Here is a 25,149-nt window from a genome sequence, read left to right as displayed (position 1 = left end):
GGCTAGGTGACTACTCACAAATCATATTGAAGACAATATCAATCATCAAATTAATAAGCATCAACATGATCAATAAGCAAAGAAGGAAAATCAAAGCAAATAAGCAAAATAAAAAACAATGGTAAAGAGAAAGAGTAAGAGATTGCTCATTAATTGAAGATGAAGGTCTACAAAGGATTGAACAAACTCCTTCTTCAAAATCCAATTTCATCAATGAAGAGACCACACTTTCTCTGTCTACCAATGAAGACTAATAGTGTTTCTCTCTCTAGATTAAGCTAAAATGTTGATAAGATAGATGATAATACAAACTTGAAATAGGAGGCTATATATATGCATCATAAAAGACGGAAATAAAACATCTAGGAGAGCCCTCTAGCAAGCAGCCACTCCCTCTCCAGCCTGGGTACGGGGTTGCTTAACCCAGCAACCCGCACCCGCGGCTCTGCTCCCGTGCCCGCGGCCAAAGAAAGGAGATGCCATCTTCTGCTGAAGAGAGGCCGCGGTAAGATAACTGGGGAAGAGAAGCCTAGAAAAGCTGCGCCCGCGGCTCCAGGTTCCGCGCCCGCGGGCCATAGAGAAGAGCCCTCTCCCGAGGCGCGGCGCGACATCTACAGAATGTTGGAGCTAATTGCACTTACAAGGACTCGCGCCCGCGGCTGTGCTCCTTGCTATAGTGCCTTCCTTGAGTATCAAATTTCCTTTCCATGGCTCGTCATGCATCCAAGGGTTCATCCGAAAAGGCCAAAAACCTAAAAAACAACGAAGAGACGCTAGAAAAACCAACAAAAGGGAAAAAGAAAGAAAACATGAGAAAAGAAAGAAAAAAGCAAAATTAAGGTAAAAACGCTTAAAGAGGCTCAAGCAAGTGCAAATGAGGGGAGAATCCTTAGGGAAAAGGGGTGGAAAAGTGCCATAAATGCCACTCATCATTTTTGTAATTAAAAATATTATTTTTCTACCTGCAATAAAATGGGAGAGCCTTGAAAAAGGTGCTTTTGGATTCTTCTTTAATTCATCAAGACTAAGCATAGTCTCTCCAGCAATTAATCGCATAGGATTTCTCCCAGATTCAATCTGCTCCAAAACAGTTGATATGATTGCTTGACTCTCATTAGTCCTACCACTAGTGAGAAAATATTGATTAAGCATGCAAAAAAGAAAATCCCTTCTTCTATAAACATGAAAAGACTCAGAATAAGGTCTATCAAAATAATGGCGAGCAAATTCTTTCAAATTAACTATGCTACCATCTACTATTTTTGTTAGATCTTTGTCTTTTAGATTAAAGAAGCGCTCAAAATCCTTGTAATAATATTCATTTATTTTAGGGATTACTACAAGATATAATGCAAGGAAGCCTAAAACATCACCGAATTCTTCCGGCAAAGGGATAATTTAATCATACCCTAATCTAAAACAATGAGTGTCCACATCCCAATATTCTAAGGCGGCATGAAAAAATCCTACATCAAGATCTACCCCCTTGACACCATAAATACCCCCCATATTAAAAACATCTAACACTTTTCTCTCCTTGGCAGTTAAAGACGACACCATTCATGAGTGAAGTTGGTAAAACTTTTAGAGACTAGAGACATGATTATTATTTTTTCAAGAGCTAAGGTTATTTTTAATCTGCTGAAATTATGAAGAAAATCGGCTGGGCAAGGGGCTATTTATGCACAAAATCGGCGCAGTTTTTATCTAGAAAGGATTCGGATTCAGCACTCATCAGCGCCAGACGCCAGAGCCTGGCCCCAAGCGCTAAGAGTAGCGCTTGGCGCTAACCCAAAACGCGTGGCGCCAGGTGGCGCTGACATGTCTTATTATACTAGCTTCTCAAAACCGCGTTTTTTGCCTGATTCAAGTCTGACCAATGATTTTACGATTTTTTATTCTTTTTATACCTTTTTTCTATATTATTTTTTTCTTCTTCTTAATTAAAATATCCATTATAATAATTATATTATTTTTTTGGATTCTATTAAGTTTTTATAAATCCAATATTTTTTACTTTTATTTTTTCTTTCTTTCTTTTTGGGGGAGAAAGTCGGATACCCTCCATTAATAATAAATATGACGGAATTTTCGCGCAAAATTAATTACCACAATTCTTTGCACACACAGACATACACATAAAAATGAAAAAAATAATATGTAAATATAAAATAAACTCACAGTAATATGTATATACAAAATATGTCTAAATAATAAGTCTAAATAAAGGCAAATTTCTATACAAAATCAAAATAAAAAAAGCACAGGAATAGACTACGGCGCCGGGGGACGTACACCCATCATCTCATAGAACTGCGCCGTACGAGGAGTAACCTCTCCATCAGCTCCAGCTCCAGTCTCCTTAGGAGGTGGAAAACTCAACACAAGACCTGTCCACCAAAGATCAACCTGAGGCTGAGGCTGCGGAGGCTGTTGCGATGACGAGCGGACCTCGTACATCCCACCACCTCTAAGAGTCGAGGTAGCCTCTCCCTGGCCTACCAGTGCAGCATGTGCACCCTCAGATGAAGAGCCTAAGCCCTCCACCGCCTCGGTGCGGGCAGCCTCAGAACGACCACCCCGATCGCTAGAACTAGTGCGGCGACGTCTCGAGCTAGACCTCGCTGGCTCTCTCCGCACCTCAGGTCTCTTATGGGTTCGAGAAGGAATGGGCTGACCCTGCAAGAAGAAACTAAATCAGAAACAAGCAAAATAGAAGCAGTAATGCAAAAATTAGAAAGGAAACTACCTCTTGAACGACGTTGTCGCGACGACATGTAGCCACATTCCTCATCCGAACGAGCTAGCTCCGGAAGGCATCTATGCACAGTGCCATTGCCATGACCACCTCGCGCGAGAACTGTCAAGGAAATAAAGTCAGTAATGATGCATAACATACATAGACACTAGCTTCAAATAAATAAGCTTACCCGAGTCTGGTGACGAGGGATCGATCGCTCCACGAAGCGCTCACCCTCCGGAGCTGGAGGAATCATTTCCTCGATCGGCCCGTATGTCCCCTCATAATGGATGGACATATGAGGTGGCACGAACTCAGTAGGTCCAACCTGACTAAAGCAAATCAAATTTAGTAAAACATTACTTGGGGGCTACTTAACGAAAAGAAAAAGATGAAAATCATATCGCCACCTCCTCAGCCAGTACAAGGACTGGAGCTAACAACGGCTGTAGCTCCTCGTCATAGCACCACCCAGGGAACGTATAAGATCGCAGAGGGGTACTGGCTCTCTCTAACATGCTCACCAACCTCGCGATGTTGAACATGTGATGCGGTGGAGGAGCAGGAACGACAAAAGTATCCGAGGAATGTTGAATAGCAACACTCTCTCCAAGGTATGCAATCGCTCCATATGTCCCCAGGATGTAGCGATGCTCATCAGTATACTGTGCGGCTAACCCAGGGACAATCAAGCCGACCCAAGGCCGGTATAGCACGTCAGGCTCCTGCGAAGAATGCCTGTCAGATAAAAATCCATCAAAGGTAATGCAAGTGTTCAAATATATAAAGAACCGTACCGAGATGATCCAATCTCGGACATAAGAAGTAGTCATCCTAGCACGACGGCTTCCCCAGGAGGCACTCACTGGAAACCTGTGCGGCGACGGTCTCACCGGCGCGACCGAGGGAAAGTACTTGTAGAACCAGATCTACAAAAGGCAAAAAACATCAGCATGTGCTAATAAAAGGCTTAGAGTTAAACTTTATGGGAGATAAAGTATACCTCTACGACCCTCCAGAAGCCAGATAGAGCGACATTCCTCGTGAAGGACCGATGTCAACACAAGTCTTGTAACGCTCGGATGAAGTCAGCATAGGCCAAGCTAGCCCAGTCATAAGTCCCGATCAAGTGTAGATCACGGACTGCAGGCAAGTAGTAAAGTAGCACTCTAATACCCTTGTCAAGGGAGAACGTCCCTGACAGCAAAATAAGCACAAAGATGCGCACCCTCTGCTCTCGGGTGGTCGCATCATCATCAAAAGCCGCCGCTAGAGTCGAACGGCGAATCCCCTTCGCACTTAACTGAGTTGACCCTACCTCAGCACGAGCCCGAACAGCAATCGGACCCAACAACTCCTCGACCTCAGGGGAAAAGACGCTGATCTCGTTGTTAAATGACATCGCTACAGAGCTAAAATCCAGTCACGTAATGAGACTGAAGTCGGTCAGGGTGACCATCATCTCACCCCAAGGAAAGTGGAAAGTGTTGGTGGTGTCCCAAAACAACTCCACCAGAGCACAAACCACGTGATGACCCCTGCTAGAGGCAATCATAGCCTCTGAGGTCTCAAAAAGCGCAGCCAGCCCGCAAGACTCCCAGAGAAGTCTCACCTCTCCGTCATTGCCGATGTACATCTTGTACAGGTCGCCCAAGGTATCGCATTCTAAACCATGGAAGCGCATCTTGCCAACCGTGATCCCACGTCGCACCCTCTCAGAAATGTGGTGGACGGGGGAGAAGTACAAAGTCCGCTCATCCCACTCTAGGAGAGGGTCGAGAGAAGTGGACGGGTCGGCGTCGTCCTCTACGGACTCGTGCTCCCGTTGAACGTCTCAGGACCGTGAACCCGAACCTCGCTGTCTAGCCATGCTACATTGTGCAAAATCATGATAAATTAAGGTTCTATAGTATCTAAGGTTCGCCTAGCCGCATGATACTATGTTCACAAAAAACAGAGTAAGTAGTACTAAAATAGAGCACAAATTCAAATTGAGCATATGCGGCATTTTTTAAGCATTCAAACAATTTCTTGCAATACTATAATAATTATTGTGACAAATTGGACAAGAATTTCTAGCGAAAACATCAAGAACAAGCCACATTGTCTTCCCGACCTTAAAAGGTCCAACAATGGTGATTTGTTCGTTTCTTCACCAAATTGAGTCAAACGAGTCTCAAATTACACCCAAAGCAATATATAAACATAATCAAGAAATTTCATGGCATAAAATTTTACAAACAAAGTGAATTAAGCAATTTAAGTTTCAAATTTTCAAGAAATTCGTGAACAAACATATGAGAAATTCATTAAAACCGAAGTGGGTTTGAGAAAACTTACGTAGATCGGGAAAATGGATGAAATAAGCTTTGATTTCACTACTATAAAATGAGCGTTTTTTCGACACTGTAGCCTCGACGCCAAGCAAGGGCGTCAACATCTAATTATGTTGCCCGCATTTCCTCGACGCTTTTTAAAGTCGAAGTAATTTTAGACTACAAAAAGCGTCAAGAATACTAACATGTGGCCCGCACGTGAACTCAAATAGATGTACCGCATTCACAAAAACCACCTAACATCAGGAACCCTACACCCACTCCTCATATTCTAACATCTCGAAAACTACTATCTTATTTTTTCCTTTATTACATCTGAGTTCTTTACATAGATTCACGGAGTCATGGCCTAGAGTTTAAATTCAGATCCTCTTTCTTCTTGCGTTTAATCTATCACAGCAATTTATATATCATGGCAAAAATTATTGTCTTTATATCAAATCTGATGGTTTGCATTGAAATTCGATTTGCGATAGCCATTGCTCTTGTTCTCCTCACATGTTACATTTTTACATGAATCTTTGTTAATTTTCTACTCTTAATAGATATAAATTGCTTCTTTCAATTTTTTGTTTGATTTTAATTGATACTTGTGTGTAAAATAAGCGGAATTGTGTTTTTGGTTTTCAATTTCTGTCCGTTTATTACTCTTGGTTATCATTACATTTATACACAAAGAGCTATGATAAATAAGGAAATACAGCTAAGCAGAATATATTCCTAACATAATTACAACCTAATTAACTCCTTTGATTAAGGAGAATCACTTATTTCCTACACTCCCCCTCAAGTTGGGCATCCAGTACTCCAATGCCTAACTTGCTAAGTGCTTCTTTAAAGGCCTCAGAGTTGACCGCTTTGGTCAAGATATCTGCCAGTTGATCTTTTGATCGAACAAATGGAAGTTCAACAATTCCCCCTTCTAATTTCTCTTTGATGAAGTGTCGATCAATTTCTACATGTTTCGTTCTATCATGTTGCACTGGATTTTCCGAAATCCTTATAGCTGCTTTGTTATCACAAAACAGTTTACATGCTGTCTTCTGAGGAAAGCCAAGTTCATTCATTAGCTTCCGAATCCATAGAATTTCAGTTATCCCTTTTGCAATTCCTCTGAATTCTGCTTCTGCGCTTGATAAGGCTACAACATTCTGCTTCTTACTTCTCCAAGTGACCAGATTTCCTCCTACCAAGGTAAAGTACCCTGAAGTCGATTTTCTACCATCCCGGTCTCCTGCCCAATCTGCATCAGTGTATGCAACTAAATCCAGGTTATCATTCTTGTCAAAGTAGATCCCAGTGGTGCTAGTATTTTTCAGGTATCTCAATATTCTCATTACAGCTGTCATGTGGTGAACTTGAGGCATATGCATAAATCTACTCACAACCCCTACTGCGTAGGCAATATCTGGCCTTGTGTGGGCTAGATAAATGAGTTTCCCTACAATCTTCTGATACTGTTCTCTGTTGGTTGCTTTCTCTCCTTCTAAGATTTGAAGTCCATGATTTGCAACAATCGGTGTTTCTGCTGGTTTACACCCTAACATTCCTGTTTCGGCCAATAGATCAAGTATATATTTCCTTTGATGAATAAAGATCCCTTGTTTAGATCTTAGTACTTCTATTCCTAGGAAATATTTCAGGTTACCCAAATCTTTCATTTCAAATTCCTGGAACAGTTTTTTCTTCAAATTAGTTATTTCTTCCTCATCGTCACCAGTAATGATCATATCATCCACATAGATGATTAAGCATGTGATTTTTCCCTTTGTTTTCTTCAAAAATAGAGTATGATCAGAGTTACTTTGAGAGTACCCAAAAACTTTCATGGCCTTTGTAAATCTCCCAAACCATGCCCTAGGAGATTGTTTTAAGCCATATAGAGCCTTCTTCAATCTGCACCCTTCTCCTACTTCAAATGTTTCAGCATATCCTGGGGGAGCTTCCATGTAGACTTCTTCAGCAAGGTTCCCGTGAAGGAAAGCGTTTTTTACATCGAATTGATAAAGAGGCCAATCTTGGTTTGCTGCAATAGAGAACAGAACCCGAATAGTATCTAATTTTGCTACTGGTGAAAAAGTCTCCGAATAGTCAATTCCATATGTCTGAGTGTAACCTTTTGCTACCAGCCTTGCTTTGTGTCTCTCAATTGTACCATCTGCCCGGTACTTCACAGTAAAAACCCACTTGCACCCCACAGTTCTTTTTCCCTTTGGGAGAACACATTTCTCCCAAGTTTCATTCTTCTCTAGAGCCAAGTATTCATCTTCCATAGCCTTTCTCCAATCCTTACTAGCAAGAGCTTCTTCCACTGTTTTAGGAATCTCAGTAGAGTATAGGGAAGCTGTAAATGCGATAGCATTACTGGCAAGATTCTCGTTGCTGATTTTTCCTATAGGATATCTGGATCGGGAATCCTCATATTCTGGATCATACCTCTTTGGAGGAACTCCTCTAGTTCTCCTAGGAGGTAACTCATATCTGTTCGGACAATTTTCACTAGGAACAACAGGATCAGTTATAGGTAAATCACAAAGGTCAGAATTTTCTGTGTTTACCTCACTTGATATAACTACATCCTCGGTTGGATGCTCAGTAGGTGAATCTGGTGTGGACTGAAGAGGAGATGAGGGAACTGTTACCTCTGGAGAAGCAACATCGGTGGTACTGTCTACTTGGGTTGTTGGATCCTCAAGGTCCATCACTTCTGGATATGTCAACCAGCTAAGGTCATCACTACTAGTCTCCCCCTGAGGACCAGGCTGGGTGTAATAATAGGATTTTTCAAAAAACTCACAGTCAAGGGTAGTGTGTATTTTCCTTGTAGTCGGATCATAGCATCGGTATCCTTTCTGGTGAACCCCATATCCGATAAAGACACATTTAATAGCCCTTGGTTCCAGTTTGTTTCTATAAATCTTTGGTAGGTGGACATATACAACACATCCAAACACTCTTGGTGGTAGGGAGTGAGAGGATGGGATGGTGGTGTGTGAAGAAAGGGTGTCAAGGGGAGTTTCGTAGTCAAGGGTTTTTGTGGGAAGTCTGTTTGTAAGGTATGTGGAGGTAGCTATGGCTTCAGGCCAAAGAAAAACAGGAACTCCCGATTCAATCATAATTGCCCTTGTAATTTCTAATAAAGTCCTGTTTTTCCTTTCTGCTACTCCATTTTGTTGAGGGGTATCACGACAGGATGTTTGGTGAACAAGTCCCTGGTCAGCAATATATTGTTCCATATCTAGGTTTATATATTCCCCCCCATTATCTGATCTAAGAATTTGTGGTTTTGCATTAAATTGGGTACGAATCATATTATAGTATTTAACAAATACATCAAATACTTCAGATTTGTGTTTCAAGAAATATACCCAACTCATACGAGTACAGTCATCCACAAATAAAACAAAGTATGAAAAATTATGGATTGCAAACTCTGGGGCAGGACCCCAAACATCTGAGTGAATAAGCATAAAAGGTTTGATAGCATGAGTCAAACTAGGAGAATAAGTATGTTTATGACTTTTGGCTAAGGCACACGATTCACAGTCCAAAGTTACATCAATGTTTTTAAAAGAAGGAAATAGTCGTTTAAGATAACCTACAGAAGGGTGACCTAGCCGGCGATGCCACATCCATAGTTGATATTCCGGGGACCCATGAGCAAGCAAAGCATTGCCGTGTTGAGTCGCCTCATCCAAGAAGTACAATCCTCCTCGTTCAGTACCACTCCCAATAATCCGTCCCGTCTGAGCTTCCTGTACCATACAACCAGAGGATGTTAGTAAAACAGTACAATCAAGTTCCTTAGTTAATTGACTAACAGATAAGAGTTTATGAGAAAGACTAGGAATTAAAAGACAGTCGTTTAAATGAATATTGGGTGAAACATCAACTTTTCCGGCTCGATCAATAGGAATTAATTCCCCATTAGCAGTTTGTATTTGGGTACGTTTAGTGGGATGGAAAGATATAAAGTCGGATGGGTCATAAGACATAGTGTCTGTTGCCCCACAATCTAAAATCCAGCCCATTGATTTACATAAGAGGCCCATATTTCCGGATTGGATAAATGAGTTTTCTGAATTTTTATCTGAATAAAAGGAATTTCTTGGTTGGGTTTCAATGTGGGTCGTGTGTTTTTGATGGGAATTAATAGGAGTTGAAATTGTGGGTTGTTTTATTGTGTGGGCCATAGGTTTTTGATGGAAATTCTTTGAGAAACCCTCAAATTCCTTTGCCTCCTCGTAAATAGTTTCTTTTCCAGAAACTTTCCCAAACCTTTCATCCTCTTCCGTCACTTTCCCTTTCTCTTTCATTGCTTCACCATGAAAATTGGCGATGAGGTTGATACCTGTACCTGTTGATTTTCCGGGTGTGTTTTTGGTTGTGGGTGAGCTTCCATCGTCACCGTTGATTTCCCTTTCAGAAGCAACAAAATTTGCCTTGCCACCGGTCCGGTTTCCGGTAGCCTTGGCGGCGGCTTTTCGTTGTCTCAATTCGTCCCACCACTCAGGGTAACCGATGAGTTTAAAACACCCACTCTTGGTGTGTTTGGTTCCCCCGCAGTGGCTGCATTTTAACATCGTCTTGTCTTCTAACCGGGATGACTTTTCCGACCGGTTTTGCGCCACCAAGCCACTCCCAATTTCTGAGGGACTCTGTCCCGATGATGAGTCGCCGGTCATTATGCCGCGACGGGCAATTTCCCGTCGAATTGTAGCATAAGCGGCATCTAGGGTTGGGAGTGGGTCTAAATACAGTAAATCCCTTTTCTCTTTGTCCAAAGAATTATCAATTCCGGCTAGGAATTGATAAAGCCGTTGTCTCTGAATGAAAGAATTGAACAGAGTAATGTCCTCTGAACATTTCATCGGATTTGGCATTCGTCTGTCAATTTCCTTCCATAATATATTCAGTTTACTGAAATACATTTCTATGGTGTCTCTCCCTTGTTTAATTGATGCTGCCTTCAAGTTCAGATCATAGATTTGAAGTTCGTCTCTCCCACTACTCAAGAGAGTCTCTATTCCTTTCCAGAGATCTCTGGAAGTTTTATAATCAAGGAATTGATTAACTAGATCTCCGTCGATATTCTCGATTATCCACGAGAACACTATTGAGTCCCGTTGGGCCCATTGGGCGTATTCTGGGTTGTCTGATGTTAAAGGGTTGCCTGTGATGTGGTCGAGTCTTCCTCGGCCACCAATTGCAATTTGCATCAACTTACACCATTTGGTGTAATTTGTGTAATTGAGTTTTTCTGAAATACGCACACTTTGTGCATTTCCAGATTCTGGGTTGATTGGGTTTTTGTTTAATTTTTGAAACATCTGGAACATTTGTTCCATCTGCTCTATTGAAATCAGTTTTTTGTTGTCGTCCGGTGAGTCCCCCATTTTAAGGTAACCTTCCGGTAGATGATGAGACTAAATAGGTTTCGGTTTCCCGAAGATCGGAACCTTACGGCTCTGATACCATGTGTAAAATAAGCGGAATTGTGTTTTTGGTTTTCAATTTCTGTCCGTTTATTACTCTTGGTTATCATTACATTTATACACAAAGAGCTATGATAAATAAGGAAATACAGCTAAGCAGAATATATTCCTAACATAATTACAACCTAATTAACTCCTTTGATTAAGGAGAATCACTTATTTCCTACAACTTGCAAGTTGCAATTATTCAATTTTACTCGTTTTCAAACCCTAGGTTATAGATTTTGTTGAATTTCTATTTGTACAATTAATCTCTTAGTTTCTAGATATTTTCTTATACATTAGTGATTTACTGGATTGCTAATTTCATTTTTTTGGATCTATTTCTTTACATGTAAAACTTGACATTGATTTTGTTACTCCATTCTTTTAGAGTTTTAGAGTTATTGGTTGGACCAAAGCAGAGTTTGGACCTCGAATAGAAGAAAAAGAAGGGGTTTCTTAAACCAAAGATCACCTTCTCATTATATTCCATGAAAATGGTGGGCAGTAGAATCGTCGAGCCTCTAACAGCAAGGGCGAATATTGCTGAATGTATGTCTCTTTGAGATTTGCAGTTTATAAAATTGATATGAATTTTTTATTTCTTTTTTATTGCTTTGATGTGATTTATTATGGGTGATTTCTCAACTTATTAGGCTATTAGCTGAGATGAATTCATTTTTCTGGGTAATAAGAGTTCTTGATGTTAGTTTTTTTCAATTGCAGAATTATTTCAGATATAGAGTTAGTTTCTAAAATACTCAGCTTCATAATTTTAATTATATTGATTTGCATTAATTTTGTTCAAATATTGCTTTTGTTTAACCAAATCAACAGTTAATATAGCAGTTACCTCTGTTGTTGTGGTGCCTAGTTCACAAAACATGCCTTTTGTGCATAATAATTGAATAAGTGGCTTCAGTTCTTTACCACTAGTTTGTAAGTTTAATTTGTTCGGTAGAAATGTTCTCATGAAAGTCCAATTTGCAACTACATACTAACAACCAATTAATAAGCTCAGAGAGATTATCTTTGCAGACATACACACCATAATTAAATAAGGCTCCCTTTTTCAGTCCGTTGATGTTGTGTATGTGTCTATGATATGTGTGCAGCATGACGCTGTCATTCTCAAGTGTATATATATTGCATATCATGATTTGTTGACCATGATTGGTTATGACTTAAGATGAAGAATAGTTTAACAAAGAATCAGGAGGGGGGGAAAAATTAAGAAGGCTTTTCTAAATAATCTATTTCCTCAAAAGTTATAGATGCTTGACATTAATGAATTCTTATGTTTGTGTTTTCAAATAATCTTTTGCTGCTAGGTGGATATGGATCAAGTAACAATGCTGGACAAGGTTCTCAATCTGAAGGAGATTCGTCAAACACAACTGTAATAGACTTTCTAGAGTAATTTATTATAGTTAATAGATTAATTTGTTTTTTTTTTTGTCTTTCAATTATGAATCTATCTTTTTATTATTGTAGATTTTTGTTGGAGGGCTTGATCCTAGTTCATAAACGAGGATCTTAGGCAACCTTTCTCTCAATATGGGGAGATATTTTATGTTAAAATTCCAGTATGGAAAGGATGCGGATTTGTGCGATTTGCGAACAGGTGAGGCTTATACCATGCTCTGAAACAAAATTTGATGATCTGATCTCTCATTAGATTGCTTACATTATAACTGTGGATTGTATCACCTTCAGAGGTCATGCTGAAGAGGCTTTGAATAAGCTAAACGGGTCAGTTATAGGAAAGCAAATTGTCTGTCTTTCATGGGGCCGCTACCCTACAAACAAACAGGTATATTTTCTCTACTGTCTATGTTTGTTTCTTGTTTAGATTTAAGGTTTTTGTGATTCTATTTTCTGCCTTGAACTGTGATTCTATGCTAAATAACACTTCATTTATACGGATGGCAGTCAAGAGGTGACTATGGAAATATGTGGAATGGAGGCTACTACGGAGGACACATATATGGTGGTGGTAACGGATACGTACCACACCCCCATGACCAAAGCATGTATGCAGCAGCGGCAGCAGCTTACTGAGCCTACCTTGTATACGACAATCAGCAACAAGTAAGCTGATGACAAAGACACGAAAAAAGAAGTAGCGCGCATGAGGAGAAGCCTCAAGATTATCGATAAGCGTTTCGTATAGCACTACCTAGGCATATTGTTTCATTCTTTGTAGTGTGAGCCTGTTGTGTAGAAATATTTATGAACCCCTCCCCCTCCTAATGTGGAGTGGAACTGAATTTTGATAGCTCCCAAGGTAGTTTTTCTTACTAATTTCCTTTTTTTTTTCCCTATTATTCTATTATATTAGACATTCATTGAGGACAAGTTAAGAATGATATGGGGAACTTTCTCCTTAAAATATATGATGCTTGCATATCTTTATATGTTTGTTGGCTACTATACTGCTGGTTTGTTGCAATTTATAGCTGTTTGATGTTGTTGCAGCCGTAGATTTGTATGAAGATTTTTTAACTTGGTGTCAAAGATCAGAAATTGTTCAGCGCCCCTGATGGATCGTTTGATGCTGAATTAGAGATTTGTTTGAAATTTCTAGTTGAGAGTTACAATTCACATGTGGTTTAAGACAAGCCAAAGTTTATTAAGGTACGATTTTCATTGCATCAAACATCAATATATTCATAATCTTGTCTGATTTTGTTATGGTTGAGTAATTGACAGTGAAAATGCAATTGTACATGGGTTGAATATCTTATTTATTAGATACAAATGAAGCCAAAGTAGAACATAATTTAAAACCTCCTATAGAAAGCTAAACCCATGGGTTCCCTCTTTCAATAATTGACTGACTTTGGAATTGAGTGTTATTGGCTAGCTTCTGTGATTAATGTGATCAAATCTGTTTTTGCATATAACTTTCATTTGGGAGTTAAAAATATGAGCTACAATGTACTCTGCCTTTTTTGAGGATTCTTTATCATTCTTAAGCTGTAACCTACATCTTTAAATGTGCAAAAAATTTGCTAGCTTTATGCTAGACACTAACTGACTATAATTTTTTTTTTTTATGTTTTGCTGTTCATTTTACTGTTTTTTAAAGGGTGGATAATTAGTTCTAGTGAACATTGAATACATAAGATGTGTGTGAAATTCAGAGCTTGTATGTGTGTGTATAAGCGTCGATTATCCTTTTTATTGGTATTGTAATTTTTAATAGATTTCTTTAGTAGATCACTTTATGCCAATGCCCCATTTTGCTTTTCATTCTATTGGGGGTGAGAGGTTGGCATGAGGGATGTCAACAGGAAGCTATAGAATTTTGGTTTTCTGCAAGTGTGAAGCATTCTTTGTTAGAGAGGAATTGAAGAGGAAGGAAAACTATGCAATTCAGACATGTGAAAACTGGACTTTCTGATGACACCTCTTTCTTTCATATCTGCATGTAAAGCTCTATACATACGGAATGCCTCCCTCAGTCAACCAGGCAGTTTTATACACTTTGTTACTTCTAGTGGTTTTAAGATGGGTATTTGTGAACTTCTGATGGGTTTTTTTACTAGAAAGTAGTTTATTGTTTCTTGAATGAGGGATAATATTGTTGTTGGCTTTAGCAAAATGAGTAGAGGGCAGCGTGGATTTATGCCATTTATCTGTCGATAAAGCAGAATCATCTTGGTACAACAAGAATATCTGGCATTACCTAGCTGTAATAGCTATACTTGGATATAACTTGATCCTCAATTGTGAGTGAAGGCTAGTTCTTAATATGCTCTCAAAGTTGTATGTAGTTTTCTCAGCATGTGTATGTTCTGGTTTAAATATTGGTCTTTTCATTGTTGTTTAAATACAACATGTTGAATCTTGAGCCTATATTTTGTAATTTACTAATTTATACTTTGTATTTTTTATTTTTTTTAAAGATTGGAAAAAGCAATGTAGGTGCAGCAAGAGAATAGGCCAGGACAGTTGAGCATCAAAACAAGCGACTATATCGTCTATAAGGCCATCATCTATCTATTTTGGTTTTTAGTCTTATATTAGTTATTTAGGGACAAGCTACTATAATATGCGACGTTTTTTTTTTTTGTTTTTTTTTATTATTATTAATTGTGTTGATGTTTTCTTTTGTAAATTTTGTAATTAACTACGTACTCTTATTGTTGTTGATTAATTATTGTTTTATTATTTTTTAAATATAGTTATGATATTTGTTTATTTTAATTTTAATGTTATTAATTTAATTTATGATAAATTTAAATAACTATAATGTATATATGATGGTAATAATTTAGTAAAAGGAAAAAAAAAGCTTAAAAAAAATTCTAGACGCTTTTTTATGTCTACATTTTTTCATATTTCAAGATTTTCCCGTCAAACCATAGCCTGACACGAATAAGCGCAAGACAACAAAAAGCGTCGCTAAATTTGAGTATGTGGATAATGCGCAAAATAAGTATTTTTCGACACTTCGTATATTAGTTAGGACACATAAAAGCGTCGATATTCTCGACGCTTTTTTGTGTCCCTCCAAATTCTCGACTCACGTATTTTCGACGCTTTTTAGCAGCGTCGAGAAATATTTTTTCGACGCTTTTTAGCATCGAAAAAAGGCCTAAAAGGCATCCAAAAAACACGTTTTTTGTAGTATTTGCAACAAATTTGTGCGAATTCGGTTGAGAAACGAACAAGAACGAACAAATCGAAGTTCTAAGCGAATTCTCGAGCAAAAACGAGCAGCAGCAGCAGCGAAAATGAAGAAGAAAGGGGTATTTATGAAAAACGAGCGACAAGCCTAGTGCCAGCGTCTGGCGCTAGAGCCATATATGTGGCGCTAGCATCATTTTAGCGATGACAGACTGTTAAGCCACTCAGTGCGGTTGTTCAAACCTCTTGCAATATTTTTGGTTCCTTGGTACGCCAGTTAGCCCATCTGAGCAATTTGACATGATCTAGTAATCAGCTCGATTACAATTACATTAAGTGATCGACCTGATGAATGATCGTCTCATTTAGCTTAAAGCACCTAAGCATTGGCTCATCAGAAGGCACCGACATACTGGTTCAAAATTTAGTATAAGGACATATTGGTTCAAAATTCAACAAAAGGCACCAACATACAAGTTCAAAAGCAGCAAAAGCACCAACGTACAGGTATAGCGGAAGCAAAGTTCAAGCGAGCTTTTCAAGATCGACAAGCGTGGGTCTTCGGTAATTTTCCTCACGAATATTATCGCAACAAATGAGGATAGCTTCAAGAGAGGATATCTTCGGAAGCGTTCCCTAGTGCAGGTGTCGTTTGAAGTGCGCCTACATTAAAGCATGTGTGAATATGCTTGGCACTCATGGAAGTGGGAACTGACATAATACGATTAGGGACAAATAAAGTAGGGAGCCGCCAACAAGTTTTCGAGGAACTTGTAAACCATTCACGGATCGTTAAAAGGCAACCACGATAAGGGACAACGATAGGCAACAACGATTGACCCGTGAAGGTTACACCCCATTCATAATCCATGAGATTACTAACTCCATATGGTTCGAAACCACAAAATGAGGATCGGGGATGATGGTACGAAGTGTGTCATGGAGTCACATTTGCCCGTATTGGCCTCTACTCGATTCTTATAGTGAAAAGTGATTCCTGCGATCTCAAAGGCATACAAACATTAATTCAATTCGCTCCAAACTATTATTAAGCTAAATTGGTTTAATATTAGTGCAACACATAATTATAAAATATTATGATCACTTGAATTAATAACAAGATTAAAAAGGAACCTAAACTGGTTGTCCAAATTATCTTATTAGGCGTGATTTTCAATTACATATTCCCTTTAACATGCAATGTGGTGATCATAATAATAATAGAATACACATTAATATTGGAAGCAATTTAACAATAATTCCGACAATATAAAATCGGAAGAAAAAAATAGAAATAAAAGGAACATAATTCTTACTTTGATTCTGTTTGCTTGCAACTACAAACTAATAAACGAATTAGTAACTTCAAGGAAATAATAATAAAACAATAATTAAATTATATTAAATAAAGTAGAGTTGATTTGGGGAAAAACCCTCAAACAATTCTACCTCTCACGCCTTAGCTTAAGGACAGAACTACGAGTAAAGTTTTGACTCTTGGGAGTGCTTGAAGAAGGAATTTTGAAAGAAGAAGGGTAGGCTAGTGTTTAGGCTAGAGCATAGGAGGGAGAAAAAATAGAGAATTAATTGATGCCCCGTACATCAGAAATGAGGGGGTATTCATAGAAAAAATGTGCTGAGGGAACACACGGAACCCTAAAATGATAAAAACCCTAAAAAAAGTATACCGCGACACGGAAAAGTGTACCGTGACACGGGAAATACCACCGTCAGACAGGAAACATTCCCGTGACACGGTGTACTTTTGCGTGACGCGGGAAATATCTAGTGAACGGGGGGAGAAAACGCGTTAAGGGTTTACGCGGAAAGGACATGGAAACCCCCATGTCACAGCAGGTATCCCGTGTCACGAGAAACCCTAACGTCAGACGGGAAATTTTCCCCTGACACGGTGGACTGTTGCCGTGACGCGGGAGTTTTCAGTCCGCTTTTCCGTCTAAATTTATTTTTAACCCTAATTTTGTTCAGCCTTTTAAGTGCCGATTGATAATTTCGGGCCATATCTGTTTTTATTATTATTTGGGCTAACATAATATAACAATAAAATAAATTTTTTTGGGCTTAAATTAAAAACTATGATTTGACTAAACATCAAGACTGATCCACAGACTATTCAAAAATTGAATTTAATTAAATACGATTTTTTTAAAGCACTCTCGGGATTGAATACTGAACCCGACCAATAGTGGCAGTGAAAGGTTGTTCATCATCGGATTTTGTTTTGGGCAGACATTTTTAGGTGTCTACAGAAGCCTGCACTTTGACTGAGTTTGTAGAAACGTCAGTTTTGAAAACGATAGTCAAAGTAGCCGATAGGGACGAAAAATGATTTAAGACATTATGCGATCATAAATCACTCTGTATACGCCGATACCGACAGAAAAATGTTAATTCCACAGATAAAAGAGTGAAAGGATAGAATATGTATCTGGCACTAGTGTATCGTTGACAAATGAGTTTGACATCTTCCTATGCTTCAAGGAATCCACCGGATGACATTTGTTGAAACGCTTTCCATGCCTAAGGAAAGCTGACTGAGGAATTTGGTAGCTTTCTAAGCCTGAAGAAACCTACCGGATGACACTTCCATGCCTAAAGAAAGTCAATGCATGAATTTGATGTCATTCTATGCTTGAGGAAATCCACCGATAACGCTTTCCATGCTTGAGGAAATCCGACTTGGCGGTTTTCTATACGTGAAGAAAAATCCACCGATAACGCTTTCCATGCTTGAGGAAAGCCAACCTGGCGGTTTTCTATACTTGGAGAAAAATCTACCAATAACGCTTTCCACGCTTGAGGAAAGCCGACAACTATTGTAATCGCTGAAATTTGCAAGTGTATGATGGTTCGATTATCCCCGAACGTGGGCCACAGAAGTTCACACCTTTAAGTCGACTATCCGACCATATTAGGTGTTTAAAACGTCGGCAAATTGACTTTGATGCTTACTGGGGCAAAATAGTAATTTTTATACTCTTTCAACGTCAGTTAAAATTTTCCGCGTAATTTACTAACTGTCCAATTTGTATGGAAAATTGCGCAATTTTAGTCAAATTGCCAGGAATATTTGGTGACAGCTTCAAGGAACGTGCAGGACACGCGCGAGACCACTGTGTCACGAAGTAGAATTCCCGTGACACGGAAGGGATCCCCGTCATACGAAATAAATTACAGTGACACGGGAAATCTCGTGGTTGCAAATCAGTCAACTGGCATCTTTGATCAGTCCAGAGCACATGCGCCACGTCAATATGTTATCGTTACATGGTAACGGAAACCGTCGCACGGGAAACGGGATGTAACGAGATACTTTTTTTGTCTTTAAATTCGAGCTACTCTTCACCATTTCTGCCATTTTCTTGCTACTTCTGCTCTTCCTCTTCTCCATTTTTTTATTTTAAGATTCTCAAATCACCGAGCCACGACAAGGATACACCAGCACACAACTTTGTTTCCCGTCAGACAGAGTTCCGTCCCGCGACACGGCGGTTCTGCTGGGTTTTTTTTTCTTTTTTTTCTTTTTATTTTTTCGCTACTGCTCGTTGCTGCTGCTGCTGCTGTTCAGAGCTCGTTGCTGCTGATCGGAGCTCCGTCGACTCATAGAATCACCGTGACACGGGACTTCATCACCGTGACACGGGATATTATTACCGTGTCGCGGCTTAGGCGGACCGTATCACGGCGGCTTGCTCTGTTGTCTTCGCGGTTTTTCGAGTTTTGGAGCTCAAATATTCATCAATTTTGCTCTAAATTTTTGCTACTTTCTTCATTTTTGGTTCTCCACAAGGATCCATGTAAGTTTCTTTTGATTTTTTTTGTCTCGAATTTGCTTCAAATGAGTAATTTCATGAAAAAAAACCCTTAAAAATCAATTTGGGGATTTTTTGATTTTGAGGTTTATGTTGAAATTCTTGCCATGAATTTACTTGTGTATGTATGTATGTATGTGTGTTTGTGAGCGATTTGAGACAAAAATTGCATGATTTGGTGAAGAATTGAGCAAATCACCATTTTTTGTACTACTTGTGGGAAATGGTGTTCTTGTTGTTCATATTGTTCTTTGCACTTTAAATGATGACATATTGGTTGTAGATCTTGTAAAATATGCCATGATGCGTCGATCTATTGTTTTCGTGCAATTTTGAAGCATGTTTTGTGTTGTGTATGTACTACATTGTCATGAAGAACATAGTATCATGCAACTAGGAGAACATAGTATTAGTTCGTCATGGAGAAACTAAATACTATAAATAATTCCATTATTTTGTTAATTTTTAGCCTTGAGGTAAAAATTTAGCGTATAATAGAAAATGCAATAAATAACTAAATAACTTAGGAAATGATGCTAAGCATTTTGGTTTTTATTAAAATGCAACTCGATATAAATAACTAAATACCTTAGGAAATGATGCTAAGCATTTCGATTTTTATTTTTATAATAGCATGCCTAGACGACGGGATCGCGATCTTTCCACTCATGGCCGGCGTCAGGCTTATCGGAAGGACACTCCCATGATTCCCAAGGGTATGGATGATGACGTCTTAGAGTCTAAGCCTCGACCCTCTACGGGTAGAGGAAGGTGGGCTTCACCTCCGTGGACACCAGACTAGTTGATTCTGTCGTGAGAAATACATTTCTCACCGTCCACTTGCCGGCATAGTCGACGGCACGCTTCACCATCATGGTTCTGGAGCCGGAGATTTGATTCCTCGACTTCATCGGATTATCACGAGGGATCCTGCTATGAACGCCTTATGGGAATCAGCTGGTCTAGTAGACTTTTGTTCGGCGATTGTAGGGTTTCGCAGCCCCCGGGGTTGTGGTGCGACAGTCGTTCGCGCGTTGTTGGAGTATTTTTGGGGTACTACCAACACCTTTCACTTTTCTTGGGGGGAGATGACAGTGACCCCTCTGGACTTTAGCATGATCAGTGGTCTACGCTTCACTGACCGGGTCGTAGCAGAGATGTTTGATCTTTCTTGGGGAGCGGCTGGGCAGCCGATTTGTTAGCGTTCGGCGTATCAGGACTCATCCAGTGTCTCGAGGTGGTCCTAGGAGCGGGGGATCAGAGTTGGCTTTGGTTCTGGCCCGTGGTTTTGACATGGAGGAGACATCACCTAAGTAGTGAGTGCGGATCTTCAGTTTAATTCTCATTTCCATGATTCTTTCTCCTTATAGGAGTTCGCGTGCGCTCGTTTGCTACCTTCCTTGTTTGGTTAGGATCAGTGAGATAGGATCCTATAGCTGGGCTAGCCTTGGATATGCCGATCTTCTCTTGTCGTTATATCATGGCTGTAGGCAGCTGAACGAGGAGTCCCCTGTCACTGTCTACGGTTTATGGAGAGTTGTAGAGGTGACAATCTTTTCCTCTTCTTGTTTTATTTTAATTTGTTCGACTCTTGTGCTCAAAGATTACTTTTCATTGCAGCTATGGTTCTATGAGTACTTTTTGGGATTGGCCCCTCGACAGCGTCGTGGAGCGGTTCATGACTTCCTTGTCGGAGCCAGCTGGCGTGACCGAGGCGAGTCACGAGTGGAGTCTATTTCTATGCTACGCGGGCTGCTACGCCAAGGCACCTCTTCTGTTGGTGTAAGAATTACTTTTATAGCCTGTTATTTTGTATCTTGACGTTATTTCCGGCGCTTCATTGCAACTTTTTATGGTTTTCAGGTTGCTATTGATGTCTAGTATCGTCCTTGGGCTGGGATGACTAATCTTCCCGAGGCCTTGCAGCTTTCAGCGTACCGCACTATTTTTGTTGGCACCGGCCGCTTTCTCTGGTTTCTGGAGTTGATAAACAGGGGAGAGCGCTACACTTTTCCTTGGCAGGAGCTTGTGCGTATGGAGGGTGATTATGCGCAGGACTTGCTTCCCTCTTTGGCTCCTTCACCACGTCTTCCTGAGGTATGGTTTCTTTTGAGGAGTTTGTTGCTAGTCTCTATTTAAATAGTCGAATAACTTGAGTATTTTATCGTATTTTCAGACGACAATTCTCCGCGTGGGGAGGATTGAGATTCCGCCTGAATTTGTCCGCTACCCAAGGCCGATTGGTATTACCGAGGACCATATTGCTGACGCGTCGGAGGGTTTCAGACAGGTACATGAGTCTCTACCTGATGTTTTTGAGCCGGTAAGCTTTTGATACATTATTCGTCCTTTTTAATACCGCTTGTTACTGATTTATCTCTTTGCTTTGTTCTCAGCCTACTCAGCCGGAGATGATGGGCTTCATGAAGTTGGTAGATGCTTTGAAGCACTACATCATCAAGCTTCGACGTGTCGCGAGCTGTCGAGGCGGTTTCTGGCGATGTTCTTGAGGTATGTTCACTTTTTTTTTTTTCATTTTTACCATTTGTTCAGTTTTTCGCCATTGACATCTTTTGATTTTGTGTCTTTCGGGAGCAACAGAGGTCCCGCTCGCGCTCGAGTCCTAGAGGCTCGGACGAGGGGGAGCCTAGTCGTGGCAGACGATCTCCTGAGGTTCATCGGCATTCTCAGTCTCAGCGGGAGCCACAGATTTCTCATCCGTTTCAGGAGGCTCAGTGGCAGCAACCTCAGTCTTCCCAGCGCTTTCAAGGTCAGGGTCAGTGGCAGCGGAAGTCGTTCTCATAATCTTCACGGCCTGAGTTTAGGCTAGTTATCACTCTTGTGGATTATGGCCTATACTCAGCTCCATCGTCTGGCGCGCTTCCTCCCCCGATGCCAGGCTTGTTTTCGGTTCCAGTGTATAGGACAATGCCTCCACCGACGATTCCTATTTCATTGAGTCAGTCTACATTATTTGCCAGTTAGACGGGTCCTGCTTTGAGTTTGATTGCTACTGAAGTTACAGGGACTAGTAGTGATACTACTCCTCGTACTCGAATGATGGCGTGACTCTTTGGCTAACCGTTCCCATATTCACAGGCTAGAGATGACACTGATCCTAACTCTTCTAGTTCTGCAGATTTTTGACCGAGGGTCTTTATTTGTACATACTGTGATGACACTTGACGCTGCTTATTTATTATGACTCATTTTGTACATTATTCACAGTTTATGTATTTATTAGTGTGTGTTAGTGTGTGCTTGAGATTCATTGTGTGTGATTGTGTAGTTATTAATGACGCGACGAAAAAAGTAAGTGGAGTAAGTGGAGGGTACCGACCTTCCCCAAAAGAAAAAAGAAATAAAAAGAAAAGAAAAATATGAATAAGTTTTACAACTACTCCAAAATAAATATGTTTGGAAATGGGACGAGGTTTATAATTTCCCCAAAGAAAAAAAAATAATAGAAATAAGAGTAAAAAATAAAATAATAAATAATAGAGATGAATAAAATAAAAAAAAATAAAATGATAAAAAAAAATAAAAATATTAATAAAAAAAATTGAGAATTTTATTAGGAATGAAACTCTCGAAAAAAACATAATTAAAAAATAAACGGTGAAGATAATACACTTAAAAAATCGGATAGTTACAGGAAAAGGATAAAAAAAAACAAAACGCATGGGCACCGCGACACAACACCGTACACCGTGTCACGACAAATTAAAATCTGCCGTGTTGCAGCACAAATTACCGTGACACGGTGGGAATCCCCGTGTCACGGTGCGCGTATTCTACAACGGTGTGGTTTACGCATATAGAAAGATAGATTCTGAGTAGTTCTGAACGTTTTTGCTATAAAATAGGACCAGTATATTCGTGATATGCATAATTACAAAACACAAAAAAATTAGAATTTCATATTTCAATATTAATGTCTCAGAATTTTGATAATACATTGAGCAACTGGTCTTATTCTTTGACCAATGCTGACAAAAGAGAGTTGGAATTGTTTCATGTCAGGGGTTTACTAGCCCTGAGACATGTAGAGATTGAACATGATTTTCTTAGGGCAGTGATAAGTGGCATTTATGCCACTATTTAGATCCTCTAATCGCGGTATTTTTCTACGTTTGTCCCTTGTTTGTACCCCTTTTGCTCCGTTTATCCCTTTATTATGTTAGTGTGCTTTTCCTCGTGTTTTGTAGGCTTTTGGAGTTGATTTTAATAGAATGAAGAGCTTGGAGAATTGGAGTTCATTTGAAGAGCTACAAAGGAAGTTAAGGAGCAAGCAAGCAAGGCCATGCGGACAGCGCGGGTCGCGCTTTCAGAATGGCGCGGGCGCGCCAAACCCAGCGCGGGCGTGCCTAACATTGGGGTCGAAAATATTGAAGGAGGCAGAATGAAGGCGCGATTTGGGCGTGGCTTAGGCGCGGGCGCGCCTAAGATAGGCGCGGGCGCTCCTAAGATAGGCGCGGGCGCTCAAGGGCCTGAACTCCAAAACAAACCTTTGTTCACTCTTTTAGCCATAACTTTTGATCTACAAATTTGATTGAGGTGATTCAAGTTGCATTGGAAACTAGACTGGAAGAGCTTTGAAAATGAAGGCTCCTAGAACAGAAGTTATGGCCGTTTGAAAATAAATGTCGCTGTCAGGCCAATCCCAGTGCGCGGCCGCGCAGGCCTCTATCGCGGGCGCGCACGAGCAGCTACGGGTCTTTTAAATGCTTCTTCATCTCCTCTTTTTGGCCAAGTTTTGATGGTGGGTTTATTTGGGGTTTTCTCCATCCTCTTTGAGGGGTTAAACCCTAACATCTCTCCATCAATCTTCACATAAATTAGGCTGAGATTTAGTTTTAATCTTTGTTTTTATACTTTGTAATGTAGATTAAGAGTAATTTAGGGTATTTTAGAGAGAGAAAGTGAAGAGCTTCAATGGTGGATTGAAGAAGATGAAGATGCGAAGTGACATTGTTTTGGATTCCTTTTCAATACTTCAATGAGCATTCTAAACTCTATCTCATTTATTGTTCTTTCTTAATTTCTTGCTTGATTAGAGTAGTTGTTTAGTTTAATTGCTTCTCTTGTTTCTTCTTGTTGGGTTTTGTGTTAGTTGTTCATGATTAGTGAGTAATTCCCTTTACTAAGGGATTGGTGATAGCATGTGGTGAATCTTGAATGTATTAGGCTAGACAAATGTTGGTTATATGTGATTAAATATACCTTGTAACCATGTTTTACTAATTACTCCATGTGAATGGCGAATCATGTGTTGTAATTGGGTGGATTGAACTAAGTTATGACGATAGTGTAACTTAGGGATATCCATTAGGTGATCGATTCTATGCAAAAACCTTAACTTTCACAACTTATGACGATAGTATGAGCATGTGTTAAGTTGGGAAAGCCTTTGACCCCGATAGGTGGTTAGATGGTATTGTTGGTATTGCCTTATATGAGATATTTGGTTTTCATGTAAACTCATTTCCATTGCCTAACTTTATTGAAGATCATTGTCATGTTTGACCCTCTCCCTTGGTGTTAGTTTAACTTAATATTAATCTCATTTTGTTTATTGTTCTATCCATCCTATCTCTTTGACCTAGCTTAATTGGTGGTGGTGTTGATAGTGTTTATGTCGTCTTCGTGGTTCGACCCTCTACTTACCACTAAACTTGTTTAGTGTAGGTGTAGGTTTATAAATATTGTTTGGTTGAGGGTAGTTAGTCCAACGACCTAATTATCCTTCACCAAAATGGCGCCGTTGCCGGGGACGACTTCCATTATTGTTGTATTACCTTATTGAGTCTAGGTCTTTGCGAATATTTTCTTTTCTTTTTGTTTATTTTTTGTTTAAAAAAAAAAAGAAAAAAAAGGGAAAATTCCAAAAATATTTGAGCTTTCTTATTTGATTGCTATTTGTTTTGCCTCATTGAGTCATGGATCAATTTTCCAAAATGAAATGTTATGTCCTTCTTTGCCTCAATTTGAGTATGAGCCCTTTTGGGTATACTTTAATAGGTTTGAAGACTTCTCTAATTACCTTGGTTGTACTTTATGGGAGTCTTGTGAGATAATTTATAGGGGTTTGAATGAGTACACTAGGGGGGTGGTTGAAAACATATTTA

At 39.6% G+C, this 25,149-nt stretch overlaps 1 long non-coding RNA gene across 1 annotated transcript; it reads left to right on the top strand.

Moving 5' to 3' along the window:
• Nucleotides 1–10,750: 10,750 nt before the first annotated feature.
• On the top strand, nucleotides 10,751–14,630 carry LOC110728736. The gene is made up of 7 exons (XR_002512752.1): nucleotides 10,751–11,105; nucleotides 11,885–11,952; nucleotides 12,048–12,177; nucleotides 12,270–12,366; nucleotides 12,486–12,840; nucleotides 13,032–13,190; nucleotides 14,465–14,630. It is a non-coding gene; the product is annotated as an uncharacterized LOC110728736 (long non-coding RNA).
• Nucleotides 14,631–25,149: the final 10,519 nt, after the last annotated feature.

This window comes from Chenopodium quinoa, unplaced genomic scaffold (genome assembly GCF_001683475.1).
Source record: "Chenopodium quinoa cultivar QQ74 unplaced genomic scaffold, ASM168347v1, whole genome shotgun sequence".
Taxonomy (NCBI): Eukaryota; Viridiplantae; Streptophyta; class Magnoliopsida; order Caryophyllales; family Amaranthaceae; genus Chenopodium; species Chenopodium quinoa.
The sequence above is the reverse complement of the archived record's forward strand: the minus strand, read 5'-3'. Positions and strand labels throughout refer to the sequence as shown.